Genomic DNA, 17,577 nt, shown 5'->3' on the forward strand with positions numbered 1-17,577 from the left:
GGTGGCGCGCGAGAGCGCATCCGGTGGCGGCTAGCAGCGAGTCTAGCGGTGTTAGAATCGATGAAGAGGCGAATACGATGGTGGCAGCGGTGACGAACCAAAGCGTCGGAAAAAGATCGAAAAACGAGGACAAAGAAGCACTGCCGGAAGAAAAAAAGTAAGGGGCTATGAATGAATTTTCATAAATAAAAAAAAGAACCTGTGCTCTTGATACCATGTTAGAAACAAGAGACTAAATTGAAAAAGTAAAGTATCGGTTTTGTCCCCAACGTTTGGGGTAAATCCTATTTGTGTCCCTAACGTTTAAATCGTCCTATTTGTATCCCTAACGTTTATAAAAGTGATTCAATGTTATCCTGCCGTCAATTACACATCATGAGCGCTTTAGTTTGAGTTTTAAAAATCTCTTCTTGAAGTTAGAATACAAATGTCTGGGATAGAATCAATGATCTACTCCGAAAAATAGCTCATCAAATGTTGAAACTAATTCCTACAACTTTTACATAATTCACTTTTCTAGGGACATAATTGAATCTAAACACAAATAGTGGGTATAATATTAAAATCGAATACATCTAAGTGAGACCTAATTGAGAATGAATACATCCAAATGATAATAATTGAAAAATATAATCTGATTTGTTAGTATAATTGATAATAGGATAACATTGAATCATTTTTATAAACGTTAAGGATATAAATAGGACGATTTAAACGTTAGGAACACAAATAGGACTTACCCCAAACGTTGGGGAGAAAAGCGATACTTTACTCAAATTGAAAAAAGGATTGCGTATTATTTAGAGTGAGTTCGAAGGTACAATACATAGGGATATATATAGGTGCTAGAATAATCATAATAATAAAAGCATACAATCCTACAATTAATATATAAATATTCTATATAAATATAAATAATACTATTTGATTTAAATTGATTCTATTTTATTCTCTAACATGAATTTTGATTATTAACAAATTCAAATATAATTTAATAATTTTATTAAAGTGTTATCTAATATTTGTTTAAGTGTGAAAATTTTTTCTTAAGTAATATATATAAGCAAACTAGGTGTTATTTAAACTTAAAAATATTTAAATATCAAAGAATATAACCTTAGAAGATAAGTTGGACAAATAAGACCAGGTTAAAAACAATCTAATTACCTTAAAAGTTACATAGCACACTTCAAAAATATAAGTATCTCATTGTCAATATTTAGATGATAATCTCAAAAAGTTATTATCAAAATACACATTTTAGATCCAATATTTAAATTTAAGCTTGCTCAACAAGGCAAATCAGTTAAAAGAGAAGATTCATTTTTTATCTGCATAAAATATGTTATGAAGTTTTTAAATATTGGAAAAGACACTAACACAAGCAAAACACGATTTGACCTTCACCATTTTTGTGGAATATTGAGACAAAGATAGAAGGGAGATTTTAATACTCTCTAACTATATATATATGACCAAAAATCCTAGAAGAGTAGAAAAGTGTTGTTGGAATGAATAAGTGCTAAAATTTCTTATTTTCAAAAGTCTTGTATTCTTTTCTTTTTCATTCTTCTATCTAAGAAGAAAAAATCTTTTTTAATTCATAATTTAAACAAATTATATTTCATATTTTAAATCAGATTATATTTTTATTAATTTAAAATTAGTTTGTGTTCAACTCATAACATCTTAAAAATAGTCTTAGAACACTAAAAAAATTCTTAATTTAATTTTTTTTTTATCATTTTAACAAGGTTCTTGACCATAATGGGAGAGGTGGCATAAGTTCAGTTGCCAAACAACACAAAACAACCTCAAATAAATTATATGTAGGATCAAGTACAATACAACACTTAAATTAAATCATCATCTAATATATTGAAACCACGACAAGTACAAACTATACAAAAATCACTCAAGTAAAAAAGAGATGTCTTGTCCCAATCTGTAATAGTCTTCCTTCGGCAAGATCATCAAGACAAAAAAAGAAGAAGGATACCACACACATCTCAATTATATCCGTTTTATTAGTGACACCTGCTTTGTAAAGAACAGTTATACCAAGTCCAAAATATTCTTTGATAGTCTTCAAATTTTGTAATATTTTTTCGAGTATTTGTGTTTAAAATCATTCAATTTTGCATTATTGTACTTGAAATTTTTATAAATATGCAATAGATCCAAGAATTTATTTCTTTTAAAATTAAAGTTTCATTGTTTGCTGTCTTTTTTTGATACACAATGCACTAATCTATAATTACTTGATATTGTTGGGTTTTTTGGGCTTCCTTCCTATGTAGAGAAAAAGCCCAAATATTAGTATCCAAACCCATGAATAGTTGAAGTGGTTGAGGTGAGTTAGGGTTGAGAGAGAGAGGCCATTTTGAAAGGAGAACACTAAACACTAAAGAGAAAAGAAGAGAAAAAATTATTTTCGCACATACACAAAGCTGTCTTTGTAAATTGGTTGCTGCAGATTCGTTAACTGTTGGATCGAGCGCAAATTTGAACAGTGTGTTCTACACATTTGGTTCTTTGATTTCACCGTTCGGATCTTCGATTCGATGTCTGTAGCTGGAAATATTGGCCACGCACAGTAGCTCTAGTTTTGTGGTATTTTCATCTTCTTGTTCTTATTTTGAAAGCTTTGAAGCTTGGGTTGTTTGGCTTGTTGTATGTACATTTTGTGCAGTAATTTGTGACTCTCTTGTACCCTATTTTTCATCATAGTGAAGCTATTTCCTGGTCTTGGTGACTCGTGATTTTTACTTCTCTCATTGAGGAGGTTTTCCACGTTAAAAATCTTGGTGTGTTAGCTTGTCTCTAATTTTTGGTTTATGTGATTTTTCCGCTGCTATTGGGTATTATTATGCTGGTGTTAATACTTGTTGTGAGTAGATATTGTTGCTCCTCTAATTCTTACAAATAGGAAATTGTGTGTTTTATTCCTATCAATTGGCATCAAAGCTCAGTTTTGGGTATTTGGTTATAACTTGCTTGAAAGATGGAGGCAAATAATTCTACTAGGATGATAAGTTTGAATGGCACTAATTACCATCTATGGAAGGGCAAAATGAAAGATTTGTTGTTTGTCAAAAATCTACATTTACCCGTATTTTCTACACAAAAACTAGAATCTAAAACAGATAAAGAATGGGAGTTTGAACACCAACAAGTTTGTGATTTTATTAGGAAATGGGTGGATGATAATGTTTACAATCACATTACTAACGAGACTCATGCTAGGACTTTGTGGAATCAAATTGAATCCTTGTATGCTTCCAAGTCTGGCAATAATAAATTGTACTTGTTGAATATGTTGATGAATTTGAGATACAAAGAGGGGTCACAAGTATTAGATCACTTGAATGAATTTCAAGGGGCTTTGGATCAGTTGTCAAGCATGGAAATCAAGTTTGAAGATGAGGTTCAAGGATTGTGGTTGCTAAATACTCTACCAGATTCTTGGGAGACATTTCGTATCTCTCTTACTAATTCTGCTCCGAACGGTAAAGTGAGAATGCAACTTGTTAAAGGTGACATTTTAAATGAAGAGATGAGAAGAAAGACGCAGAATTCTTTGTCACACTCTGAAATGTTAGTCACTGAAACCAGGGAGAGAAATCAGAATAGAGTTCAAAAGGGTAGAGGTAAAAGCAGGAGCAAATCCAAGGGAAGATACAAGAATGTTGAGTGTCACTACTGTCACAAAATGGGTCACGTTAAAAAATATTGCTATGTTTGGAAAAAAAATAAAGGTAAGCAAGAAAAGAATGATGATAGTGATAATTATCATGTATCTTCTATTTCAGATGATCTTCTTACTATTGATATTGCTGACTATGAGTACAAGGTCAATCTTGTTTCTGATGATGAGTTCAGTTGGGTAATTGATAGTGGCGCCTCAATATATGTTACACCGAAGAAGGAGTTCTTCACTTCTTATACTCCAGGTAATTTTGGAGTGCTTAAGATGGGTAATGATGGCTTGACCAAGGTTATTGGTGTAGGAGATGTTTGTCTTGAGACTAATATAGGAATGAAGCTGCTACTCAAAGATGTTAGACACGCTCCAGATGTTCGCTGGAATTTGGTTTCAGTTAAAAGGCTTGATAATGAAGGCTTTGTAAACACTTTTGGCTTTGGACAATGGAAGCTTACTAAAGGTAACTTAGTGGTGGCTTGAGAAAAAGGTACTTTAAGTTTGTATATGATGCATGCCATGATTGCAAAAGGTAGTGTGAATGCGATTGAAAGTAAAGAAGTTTATAGCTTGTGGCACAGACGACTTTGTCATATTAGTGAAAAAGGACTTAATTATTTGGATCGAAAGGATGCTCGTTCAGGTTTGAAGAATGCAGAGTTGGAAAAATGTTCTCATTGCATGGCTGGCAAACAAAGAAGATCATCCTTCAAGAAGCATCAACTTTCAAGAAAATCAGACTTGGAATTGGTGCACTCCAATATTTGTGATCCTTTAAAGGTACGGTCTTTTAGCGGAGCTATTTACTATATTACTTTTATTGATGATCATTCAAGAAAGCTTTGGACTTATGCTTTGAAAATAAAGAACAAAGCTTTGGAAAAGTTCAAACAATTCCAAACTTTGGTTGAAAGGCAAACAGGTAAAAAGATTAAATGTATTCGTACTGATAATGGTGGTGAGTATTGTGGACCATTTGATGACTATTGCAAGCAGCAAGGCATTAGGCATGAAAAGACACCTCCTAAAATACCTCAGTTGAATGGTTTGGCAGAAAGAATGAATAGAACATTGATTGAAAGAGTTAGGTGTATGCTTACTGAAGCTAAGCTACCTAAAGTCTTTTAGGGTGAAGTGCTACTTACAGCGGCTCATGTGATTAATCTGAGTCCTACAATTGCTTTAGATAATGATGTTTCGGATCATGTTTGGTCAGGCAAAGATGTCTCGTATGGTCACTTGAGAGTCTTTGGATGCAAAGAATTTGTTCATGTTCCAAAGGATGAGAGGTCCAAGTTGGATGTGAAGACAAGGCAGTGCATTTTTATTGGGTATGGTCAAGATGAGTTTGGTTACAGACTTTATGATCCAGTTGAAAAGAATCTTGTAAGGAGCTGTGATGTAGAGTTTATTGAAGACCAGACCATTGAGGACATTGATAAGGCAAAGAAGAGTCAATCACAAGAGAGTAGTGACTTGACTTATGTAGATCCAGTTCAGCCGCCTCCTTCATCAGAACTAGCAAAGAATTAAGATCAGGAGCATATGCAGCAAAATGAGCCTTTGGTTCCTAATGACCAGGAGATGGGAGATTCGATTGATGCTCCAGTTGATGATGATGCTGATAATCAACCTGAGCTACTTGAAGATCCACCAGGTTTCCATCCTAGGAAGTCTACTAGAGAACGACAACCTTCAACGAGATATCTTTCTAATGAGTATGTGACATTTACTGATGGATATGTGACCTTGACTGATGGGGGAGAACCTGAATGCTATGCGGAAGCTATGGAATGTAAGACCCAAAACCATTGAAAGAGGGCTATCATTAGCTAATTTCAAAGTCAGTATTTCTGTAGCTTTAATTTCAGAAATTTCTTTATTAAAGAAAATTAAAGCAAGTCTTGATTTATTGGATTTGAAATGAATTGAGATTATTATCCAATTTTACAATTATTGGATTATTTTCTATATTCAGATTATAAAGTTGGCAGTTATGAAATAACAGGGATTTTACATGAGTTGGACTAAGTAATTAATATTTTAAATATTAATACTGCTATTTTGGAAAATGAAGAAATTAAGTATATTATTTCTAATTATTTGGTTGGGACATTTTATTGAAAATAATTTGTAAAATTGATGAGCAAATAGTCTTTTTTTATACATTAATTTTGTTGGATTGAAATTGTTCCTAATTACTATATTACCTCTACTTTTATTTGAAATTACAAAACTAACCTTATTACCCTAATTTTGTTAAAATTACCGAATTGACCCTTACCCTAATTTTGGCATACCCTCCATCCATTCTCCCTTCAGTGCTGCGCAGCCTCCAAACCCATTCTTCACTATCTTTGCTGTGCAGCCATATCCTAAACACACCCACCCGGTTCCTGAATCAAAGGAAAAAGAATGAAAATGGAAAGAAAAGGGGGACTGAGCCAGAAGGACGAAGCAGAGAGGGAAAGGGGGGACTGAGTCGCGGCGGAGGAGAGGAGGAGGGAGCTCGCTGTCGCGCTACCACGTCGCCACCACCGAAGCTTCCTGTGATGCCTGTCAAACCATCACCGCCACTGTGCCATGGAGAAGAGAGAGTGACGCGAAGGAGGGAGATGAGGCCTCATTGTCGTCGCGCTCTGCCACACGTGAGGAGCGCCACCGTTGAAGCCGTGCCTTTCGTCCCTGCCCAGTCGCGACTCCACCATCCTGCGCCACCATGGGTCCATTGTCGCCGAGCTCAACGGAGGAAAGGAGAACAACGTTGGGTTTGAGAGAGAGACAGAGGTGGTGTGGCACAAGGGAGGGGGCGAGCAATCCGCGTTGCCGTTTGTGCCACCGCTACTGAGCTGCCGTCGCCGTTCCGCCGTCACCGTCAAAGGGGTTCTACCAGGAGAGAGGAGACCGACGTGCGTGAAGAAGAAGGGGAGAGGTCCGAGGTTGAGATGGTTCCCGTCACTGCCGTCTGCCTCTGTCACTACCGACCTGCTGCTCTGTGGTGCTTGGCTAGCGCTTCTGATACTGTCGCCGGAGTTCTGAGGCCACCGGAACCACTACCGGAGCTTCTGGCTACTTCTGCCATCGCTAGAAAAAGTTTGCCGGTAAGGGTTTCATTTGAGGTTTTCGCCTTTTTAGATTTCGAGAAGGATTTAATGTTGCGCGGTTTTTTATCGTTGATCAACCGGAGCTTCTGGCCACCGCCGGAGCTCCTATCGGGGCCAGTTTGAAATTGCAGCTGCTTCGTGTTGTTATTCCGGTAAGAGATTATGTTTCGAAAGCCCTACGTTAGTATCCCGTACGTGTATTAAAGCCTTTACGGTATTAATGTTCTTGGAGTTTAGTAACTGAGGTTGCTTGTTGTAATTTAGAGCTGTTTATGCGGCTGCGAAAATGTGTGGGGCTATGCTTTGAAGCTGCCTTTGATTTTGAGTTGAGGCGAAAAGAACTTATGAGGTGTTTGGATTATGAAATTTGCGTTTTGAGGTAGGGGCGCTTTCCGAAAACTATAGTTTATTATTGGAATTATTACATATGGATACTGATGTGAGATATGGTGTATTTAGTGATTGTATCTGCCTTATGTATTATTTGATTGACTCGAATGATTATGGATGTTTGCTTGGCTGAATTGTTGTGCGGCTTTGTGAAATGTAATGTTTTGAAGTGATTCTTTAAAGATTTGAAATATGAGTTTAATCCGTTGATGATTGATTTGATTTGAGTCAATTATTTGATGATGTGAAAAGTCGAATGCACTTTTGAATTCAGCCTGGTTTACTTTAATTGACTTGATCTTGGACAAATGATTTGTTACTGAACCGTTTCTTTAAAGCTTTGGAAATGAGTTAAATCAGTTGATATTGAGTTGACTTTGAAATGGTTTTCTTGAGATATGCCACTGAGGCGACTGTTGGATTTAACTTACTTTGAATTGATTTCTGGTTTTGAGCTGTTGAAAAGGAATGAGAAACGGTTTAGTTGGGACCCGAACCGGGTGGCAAAAGTCCAAGTTTTAGGGGAGGTGCTGCCGAAATTTCTACAAAATCCTAGTCTTGTTTAAAAATTTATTTAAAAAGGATTGGATTTGAGAAGTTGTATTATTTGATTTATTAAGAGAATATTTATATTTTCAAGCTTAATTTATTTAGTGAACTTTATGCCTTGAGTTTGACTTATTTAGAAATGAACTATTTTTACCGTTTGAATCACTGAAGGAAAGAATGATGCTCTAATATTGATTTCAATATAAAAAGGAGCTTTTAGTGATTTCAAAGGAATCTAGACTTTTGATTGAGTAATTAAGTTTGAGGCATTTTGGAAGAGTTAGAAAAATAGATTCCAAAAAGAAACCTGAAAGTGGTTTGATTCAAATGAATCGGTTCCTTTTCAAATGAGTTGATTTTTGGACCGGGTTGGAACTTGTGATTTTGTATGGTCAGTTTCATAATAAATTCAATTTTATTTACTTGAACCGAGAATCCATGATTTTAAGAGTTTCAATGAATTTTAAGGAATTGATATAGGTTGACCTTCCCTAAAGACTTGGAACTCTGCCGAGAAACTTTTGATATAAAATCCCATTGTTGTATGGGTGATTTTGAATACTTTGAAGTAAATCCTTAACTTGCCATGGTTTTGGAAGTCTTGGAAAGAGAATGCCGAGAGTGGCTTTGTTTTAAAAAGGGAACTCACTTTGAGTAAATTTGGCTTATGAGCCTGAGATGATTTGAGAAACGAGATTTCTAAAACCAAGGCTGAAAAGAGTTAAAACTTGATTTCAAAGTGAAGCGATTTGAGAAAAAGTGATTTATGGCTTAAATGCCGATTTTATAAATTTGATGATGTTGGATGGTGGAAGTGCTGTTTTGTTATGGGCCGGAATGGCTGTGTATGATTATGAATATTGGCTGGTTCTGGATTGAACCGTGAGCCAGAATGGCTGTGTATGATATTGATTTATGGCTGATTGCCGAATGAGTTATGGGCCGTATGACTGACTATGAATTATGAATTTAAGCCGGATGGCTGAGATGGATGTTGATCCATGGCTGGGACTGAATGAATATATGCTTGAGATACCTGGGTAGTAGCAAGGGTTGTGGTTCGTCCCACTTGCTCCAGGTGAGAGACTGTGATGCCTGGGTAGTAGCGGTAGTAGTGGTGAGTCCACTCGCTCCAGGTTGAGCTTTTAAACACCCGCCTGGGTAGTAGCCGCAGTAGTGCTTATTCCACTGGCTCTGGGTTGAGCGGGTAGTAGCAATGGAGTTGTAGCTCAAACCTACTTGCTCCGTGATGGGTGTTTCTGCCCATGGTTAGCTACCAGGACGTGTCGGGTTGGCTATATAACCGACAGATGATATCATCAGCCACTAGGGACAGGCATGCATCCTATGCATTTATGTGACATTGTTTGGGTGTGCATATTATACTTGGTTTGCCTATGTGATTAATTGCTAAATGTTCTACTTGCAATAACTGTTTGTTTGTGCTTGCATCTTCCTATTTGTGTTTGCTACTGGGACTCTGTTGGACTGTGGTGATTGGTTGTTGTTGGATTGTTTGGGCCTAGGGCCGTGGTTGGAATGAGATGAACTGATGGTTGATTTCGGTTTTGTGTTTCTGGTTTGGAATAAAATATGAAAAGCTATTTTGGTTCAGTATAGATAAACCTTTTTGAAAGGCTTTTGATGTTTTGAGAATTGAACGGTTCCTCTTTCAGAAAAGATTTTCGACTTTACTTTTATTGTAAACCGTTGTTTTTGAAAAGAGGCATAAGACGGTTGTTAATCACTGGTGCGATTATCTTCATGTATCCTATTACAGTAATTCCCAAAAACCCTCTACTGAGAACCCTTTCGAGGATGATGTTCTCACCCCCCTACATTTTTCGCCTTTCAGGATTTGAGCGCTGAAGTCACGAAGAGTTTATTTAGTTGTTGTTGAGATGCTCTGTCTTGTTTTAGTTATGGTTTATTGAACCATCGCCATTATCTTGATATATTCTGTAAGAGGGATAGAAATTGTATTGGTTAATGCTTGTAAAGTTATTTATATATATATTTATGTATATATATGGATGTACTCTTTATGAGTTGTTGTAAGTTGTATGGTATTTATGGATGTACGTTATCGAACGAAAGTATTTTTGGGAGCGGTATTACGGTTTAAAGTTTTAAACAGGCTCATATTTTAGTATTAAATAGTATAAGTGTCGTCGTAATGTCCGAGCTACCAGAGTCGCGCAGCCGGAAGCGTGAGCTTTGGTAGTTAGGGTGTTACATGGAAGGCGATGAAAAAAAGAAATGGTTTGATGCAATGCAAGATGAAATAAAATTCTTGCATGATAATCAAACATTTGAGCTTGTGAAGTTGCCAAAAGAAAAGAAAACTTTGCAGAACAGGTGGGTTTATAAGTTGAAGCATGGAGAAAATTCTTAGTATCCAAGGTACAAGGCTAGATTGGTAGTCAAGGGCTACAGGCAGAAAAAGGGAGTTGACTATAATGAAATTTTTTCACCAGTTGTGAGAAGATCTTCTATTAGGACTATTTTGAGTTTGGCTGCAAGTCTTGATTTAGAGATAGAGCATATGGATGTGAAAATTGCTTTCCTTCATGGCGATCTTAAGGATGAAATTTACATGGAACAACCTAAAGGTTTCATGGTAAAGGGCAAAGAGGATCATGTTTGCAAACTAAAGAAGAGCTTGTATGGTTTGAAGCAAGCTCTAAGACAATGGTACAAGAAGTTTGAGTCTGTTATGACAGAACAAGGCTGCAAGTAGACTACTTCTGATCATTGTGTATTTGTTAAACAGTTTGCTAGTAATGATTTTATTATCCTTTTGATATATGTTGATGACATGCTTATTGTTGGTCAGAATACTTCTAGGATTGATATGTTGAAGAAGCAACTTACAATGTCATTTGTAATGAAGGACCTTGGGCCGGCAAAAGATATTCTTGGTATAAGAATCGAGCGTGATAGAAAGGAGAAGAAACTTTGGTTGTCACAGGAGAAATACATGGAGACAATGTAGCACAGGTTTCAAATGGAGAAAGCAAAGGCCGTCAGTACTCCTCTTGCTACACACTTCAAATTGAGTTGCAAGCAAAGTCCATCAAGTGATGAAGAGAAGAAAGACATGGAAAAAGTTCCATATGCATCAGCCGTGGGTAGTTTAATGTATGCTATGGTGTGCACAAGACCGGATATAACTCAAGTTGTTGGTTGTGTTAGCCATTTTGTTTCAAACCCAGGAAGAGAGCATTAGAATGCTATAAAATAGATAATGAGATATCTTCGTGGTACTTCTAACATGAAGTTGTGTTATGGAAGTGATAAGCCTATTCTAGTTGGTTATACTGACTCAGACATGGCAGGAGATATTGACTCTAGAAGGTCCATTTCAGGCTTCTTAATCAACTTTGCAGGTGGAGTTGTGTCTTGGCAATCTAGATTGCAAAAATGTGTTGCTTTGTCTACTACCGAGGCCGAGTTTATTGCCATTACCGAAACGTGCAAGGAGATGCTTTGGATGAAAAAATTCTTAAAGGAACTCGGGTTTACTCAAGAGAGGTATGTATTGTTTTGTGATAATCAAAGTGTTATACATCTTGGTAAAAACTCTACTTTTCATTCTCGATCCAAACATATTGATGTGAGGTATCATTGGATACGTGATGTTTTGGATGCTGAGTTGTTGGAACTTGAAAAGGTTCATACTGATGAGAATGGTTCTGATATGATGACCAAAGCATTACCAAAATGGAAGTTTGAAGTTTGTTGCTTAATCGCTGGATTGGCGGTTACCTCCACATAGTCGTGAGGGGGAGATTTGTTGGGATTTTTGGGCTCCCTTCCTATGTGGAGAAAAAGCCCAAATATTAGTATCCAAACCCATATTAGTATCCAAACCCATGAATAGTTGAAGTGGCTGAGGTGAGTTAGGGTTGAGAGAGATGTCATTTTGAAAGGAGAACACCAAACACTAGAGAGAAAAGAAGAGAGAAAGTTATTTTCGCACATACACAAAGCTGTCCCTGTAAATTGGTCGCTGCAGATTTGTTAACCGTTGGATCGAGCTCAAATTTGGATAGTGTATTCTACACATCTGTTTCTTTGATTTCACCGTTCGGTGTAAGACCCAAAACCTTTGAAAAGTCTTTTTATGATCAAGTCTCAAATCATATAGTTATTTATAGCCTTAATTTCAGAAATCATTTTATGTAAGATAATTAAGGCAAGTTTTGATTTATTGAATTTGAGATAAGTTATGATCATTATCCAATTTTGTAATTATTGGATTATTTTCTATAATTACATTATAGAATTGGCAGTTATGAAATAATAAGGAATTTATATGATTTGAATTGAATAATTAATATTTTAAATATTAATATTGCTATTTTGAAAAAATGAAGCAATTAAGTATATTATTTCTAATTATTTGATTTGGGCATTTTATTGAAAGTAATTTGTAAAAATTGATGAGCAAGTAGTATTTTCTATATACCTCTAGTGTTGGATTTAATTTGGGTTTCAATTACCATATTATTCCCAACTTTATTTGAAATTACCAAAATACCCCTAACCCTAATTTTATTCAAAAACCCTATCCCTAAAAACCCTACCTGGTTCCCCTGACCCGGTACACCCCAGGATACCTAATGCTGCAGCAGCAGCTGCAAGCTGATTGAAAGAAAGAAAGAAACAAAGAAAGAAAGAGCAATCGAAGGAGAAGAAGAGGAGAGGAGGGAAGATGCCGCGCCGGTGCGTCGGGCTCCACCACCGCCGTCGCGTCGTCGCCGCCGGGCCTGCGAGTTGCCATCCGCGCCGCTGCCGTCGTTCCACGACGAGAGGAGGTTCGCAGCGAGTAGCGCCGGAGTGAGGGAGAGGCCAAGCGGGGGGCTTTCGCTATTCTCCTCGTCGCCGACTAGCTCACGCCGTCGTCCTCCTCACCGCGGAGTCTGAGTCCTCGTCATCCACGGAGGGCCGAAGAGAAAAGCTCGAGTAGGAGGGAGAGAGAGATCGGCAGATAGGGGGTCCTTGTTCTGCGGCCGTGCCTCCGTCGTCCGGGTCCTCCGCTGTCCTTCCACCATCACTGAAGTTCTCCATCGCCATGGCTTGCTGTTCGAAGCTGCCACTTCACCACTGCTGGAGGTTTTCTCCGATTCAGTTAGAAGGAGAGAGTGCCATTAAATGGGGAAAACGCTTCTGTCATGCTCCTCGATCACTGGTGGTGGAGCCGCGCCGCCGTCGGAACCACCGCCGACTCTGCCAGCTTCCACCTCCATCGTGGTCGATCATGGAGGAGAGTGGAGGAAAACTGCCTCTGCCGTCGGAGCTTCTGGCTACTTCTGTCGTCGCCAGAAAAGTTGTCGGTAAGGGTTTTATTTGAGGTTTCTGCCTTTTTGGACTTTGAGAAGGTTTTGATGCTGCGCAATTTTTATAGTTGATCCACCGGAGCATCTGGCCACCACTGGAGCTGCTGCCGGGCCGATTCGAAATGGCAGCTGCTTTGTGTTGAAATTCCGGTAAGAGATTATGTTTCGAAAGCCCTACGTTAGTGTCTCGTACGTGTATTAAAGCCTATACGTTATTAATGTTCCTAGAGTTTAGTAACTGATGTTGCTTGTTGTAAATTAGAGCTGATTATGCTGCTGCAAAAATGTGTGGGGCTGTGCTTTGAAGCTGCCTTTGATTTCGAGTTGAGGCGAAAAGAACTTATGAGGCATTTGGGTTATGGGATTTGCGTTTTGAGGTAGGGGGCGCTTTCTGAAAACTATAGTTTATTATTGGAATTATTACATATGGATACTGATGTGAGGCAATGTGTATTGGGTGATTGTATCTGCTTTATGTGTTATTTGATTGACTCGAGTGATTATGGATGTTGGTTTGGTTGAATTGTTGTGCGGCTTTGTGAAATGTAATGTTTTGAAGTGATTCTTTAAAGATTTGAAATCTAAGTTTAATCCGTTGAGGATTGATTTGATTTGAGTCAATTATTTGATGATGTGAAAAGTCGAATGCACTTTTGAATTCAGCCTAGTTTACTTTAATTGACTTGATCTTGGACAAATGATTTGTTACTGAACAGTTTCTTTAAAGCTTTGGAAATGAGTCAAATTGGTTGATATTGAGTTGATTTTGAAATGATTTTCTTGAGATATGCCACTGAGGCGACTGTTGGATTTAGCTTACTTTGAATTGATTTCTGGTTTTGAGCTGTTGAAAAGGAATGAGAAACGGTTTAGTTGGGACCCGAACTGGGTGGCAAAGTCCAAGTTTTAGGGGAGGTGTTGCCGAAATTTCTATAAAATCCAAGTCTTTATTGAATGTTGTCTGGAAAAATGATGAGTTAAAGACTTCTACTATTTTATTTGAATTATCAAGAAAAGGATGGTTCATGCTTTTGAAACGAATTATTAAAGAGGAAATTGTAATTTAGTCTTGCTTCTTAAGAAAGGCATTGTATCTCTTTCAGGAGAAAGTTATTTAGAATGAAACTTATGTTTTAAAGCTGTTTTAAATGTGACAAGGGCAATGCCTTTGTATTTGACTTGAGGGTTTCAATTAGAGGAGTTTCAATGACTTTAAAAGGACCTGAATGTCTATTGACAAGTTTCATTTTGAAATGTTTTGAGAAAGATTTTAAGTACTCTTCGAATTCCGAATTCTTGCAAGACTAAAACAATTTTGAATAGTTGAAACGTTCTAGAATTTATCATGGGGGTTGAAGTTGGTTTTGCCTAAGTAAAGGAAACGTCTTTGAAAGAAGTAAATGATTACGTGACTCGGTTTGGCTTAGATCCTATTTTATTATTCAAATCGAAAAGCCAATGTTTTAATGATTTTAAATGAATTTGGCGAAATGAGTTATGCTATTCTCCCCTAAAGACTTGGGACTCTGCCGAGAAACTTTGTTATAAAATCCCATTGTGGGATGGGTGATTTTGAATGTTCCCAAAGTGAATCTTTAACTTTCCATGGTTTTGGAAGTTTTGGAAAGAGGATGCCGAGAGCGGCTTTGTTTTAAAAAGGGAACTTACTTTGAGTAAATTTGGCTTATGAGCCTGAGATGATTTGAGAAATGAGATCTTTAAAGCCAAGGCTGAAAAGAGTTGAAACTTGATTTCAAAGTGAAATGAATTGAGAAAAAGTGATTTATGGCTTAAATGCCGATTTTATGAGTTTAATGATGTTGAATGGTGGAAGTGCTGTTTTGTTATGGGCCAGAATGGCTGTGTATGATTATGAATATTGGCTGGTTCTGGATTGAACCGTGATCCGGAATGGCTGTGTATGATATTGATTTATGGCTGATTGCCGAATGAGTTATGGGCCGTATGGCTGACTATGAATTATGAATTTAAGCCGGATGGCTAAGATGGATGTTGATCCATGGCTGGGACTAAATGAATATATGCTTGAGATACCTGGGTAGTAGCAAGGGTTGTGGTTCGTCCCACTTGCTCCAGGTCAGAGACCGTGACGCCTGGGTAGTAGCGGTAGTAGTGGTGATTCCACTCGCTCCAGGTTGAGCTTTTAAACACCTGCCTGGGTAGTAGCCGCAGTAGTGGTTATTCCACTGGCTCTGGGTTGAGCGGGTAGTAGCAATGGAGTTGTAGCTCAAACCTACTTGCTCCGCGATGGGTGTTTCTGTCCATGGTTAGCTACCAGGACGTGTCGGGTTGGCTATATAACCGACAGATGATATCATCAGCCATTAGGGACAGGCATGCATCATACGCATCTATGTGACATTGTTTGGGTGTGCATATTATACTTGGTTTGCCTATGTGATTAATTGCTAATTGTTCTACTTGCAATAACTGTTTGTTTGTGCTTGCATATTCCTAATTGTGTTTGCTATTGGGACTCTGTTGGACTGTGGTGATTGGTTGATGGTTGGATTATTTGGGCCTAGGGCCGTGGTTGGAATGAGATGAACCGATGGTTGATTTCGGTTTTGTGTTTCTGGTTTGGAATAAAATATGAAAGGCTATTTTGTTTCAGCATAGATAAACCGTTTTGAAAGGCTTTTGAGTCTTTGAGAATTGAATGGTTCCTCTTTTAGAAAAGATTTCCGACTTTACTTTCATTGTAAACCGTTGTTTTTGAAAAGAGGCATGAGACGGTTATTAATCACTGGTGCGGTTATCTTCATGTATCCTATTACAGTAATTCCTAAAAACCCTCTACTGAGAACCCTTTCGAGGATGATGTTCTCACCCCCCTACATTTTTTTCCTTTCAAGATATGGGCGCAGAAGTTACGAAGAGCTTATTTAATTGTTGTTGTGATGCTCTGTATTGTTTTAGTTATGGTTTATTGTACCCTCGCCTTTATCTTGATATAATCTGTAAGAGGGATAGGAATTGTATTGGATTATGTTTGTAATATTACTTACATATATGTATGTATATATATGGATGTACTCTTTATGAGTTTTTGTAAGTTGTATGGTATCTATGGATGTATGTTATCGAACGAAAATAATTTTCGGGAGCAGTTTTGCGGTTTAAAGTTTTAAACAGGCTCATATTTTAGTATTAAATAGTATAAGTATCGTCGTAATGTCCGAGCTATCAGAGTCGCGCAGCCGGAAGCGTGAGCTTTGGTAGTTAGGGTGTTACATTCGGATCTTGAATTCGATGTCTGTAGCTAGAGATATTGGCCACGCACAGTAGCTCTAGTTTTGTGGTATTTTCATCTTCTTGTTCTTGTTTTGAAAGCTTTGAAACTTAGGCTGTTTGGCTTGTTGTATGCACATTTAATTTGTGACTCTCTTATACCCTATTTTTCATCATAGTGAAGTTATTTTTTGGTCTTGGTGACTCGTGGTTTTTACTTCTCTCATTGAAGAGGTTTTCCACATTAAAAATCTTAGTGTGTTAGCTTATCTATAATTTCTAGTTTATGTGATTTTTTCACTGCTGTTGAGTATTATTGTACTAGTATTAATACTTATTGTGAGTAGATATTGTTGTTCCTCTAATTCTTGCAAGTAGGAAATTGTGTGTTTTATTCTTATTATAGGTCTTCAATTCTTTCAATTGATTCTTCTAAAATAAATTGTAACTCATTTTTTATTCCCTGACTTTCAGTTGCCACCAAGTTACCTACCTCATAGAACTCACAGAAAAATGACTAAATTGTTATTTGCATTTATGAGATATCTGCCAATTGCTACAAATCATTTTTCATGGATAAATTTCACACAACCATCAATGCAAATTATTTCACACAACCACCTGCAACCTATCTTGTTTTCTCCCTTTGATGTAACTATCCAACTCTTTTTAATAATTTTTATTTTTCTCAACTTGATCTATTTTATTATGGAATATCTTTTGTTTTTTGTTTTCCCTACCACCCAAATGCCTGCAAATCATAGATTGATACACCTCTTCCTTTAGCACTTAGCCACTTCTTGATCGCACCAAGCTTTCAAAAACTGAGTTTAACCCACTTTATTTTACCTTCTTGGAATACTTTTGTTTATAGAGATTCTACCAAGTTAAAGTGAATAAAGAGATGGCTTTTATCTTTTTCATGTCGCTCACACAGCACACGAGTAGTCTCATTCTCTCCTAAAATATTTAATTTTGTTAGCCTTTTCTTTGTATTCAGCCTTTTTAAAACTGCAAACTAAACCATTATTTTAATCTTTAGAAAAACAACGCTTCTCTATATACTATCAAAAAAATATTTAGATTTTACGAAACCAAAAGTCCCCTCTACAGCATTGATCATTGACTTGATAATGAAACTTCTATTTGTCATTATATATTTGATCTTTTTATTCCTAAATTTATGTTATATTCTAAGGACAAGGTTATGATAAAGAGTGAAGATTATTTTTTAAGT

The 17,577-nt window shown here is 37.0% G+C and overlaps 1 long non-coding RNA gene across 1 annotated transcript in view; it reads left to right on the forward strand.

Moving 5' to 3' along the window:
- The first annotated feature begins 5,935 nt into the window (after positions 1 to 5,935).
- Positions 5,936 to 17,577, forward strand: part of LOC148550829 (uncharacterized) — a 157,425-nt gene continuing 145,783 nt past the window's right edge. Inside the window, exon 1 of the long non-coding RNA XR_015892385.1 lies at positions 5,936 to 6,804. This is a non-coding gene — a long non-coding RNA (uncharacterized LOC148550829). The remainder of the gene's footprint in view (positions 6,805 to 17,577) is intronic.

The sequence above is a fragment of the Arachis ipaensis genome, chromosome B7 (assembly GCF_059453495.1).
Source record: "Arachis ipaensis isolate K30076 ecotype BB chromosome B7, ASM5945349v1, whole genome shotgun sequence".
Taxonomy (NCBI): Eukaryota; Viridiplantae; Streptophyta; class Magnoliopsida; order Fabales; family Fabaceae; genus Arachis; species Arachis ipaensis.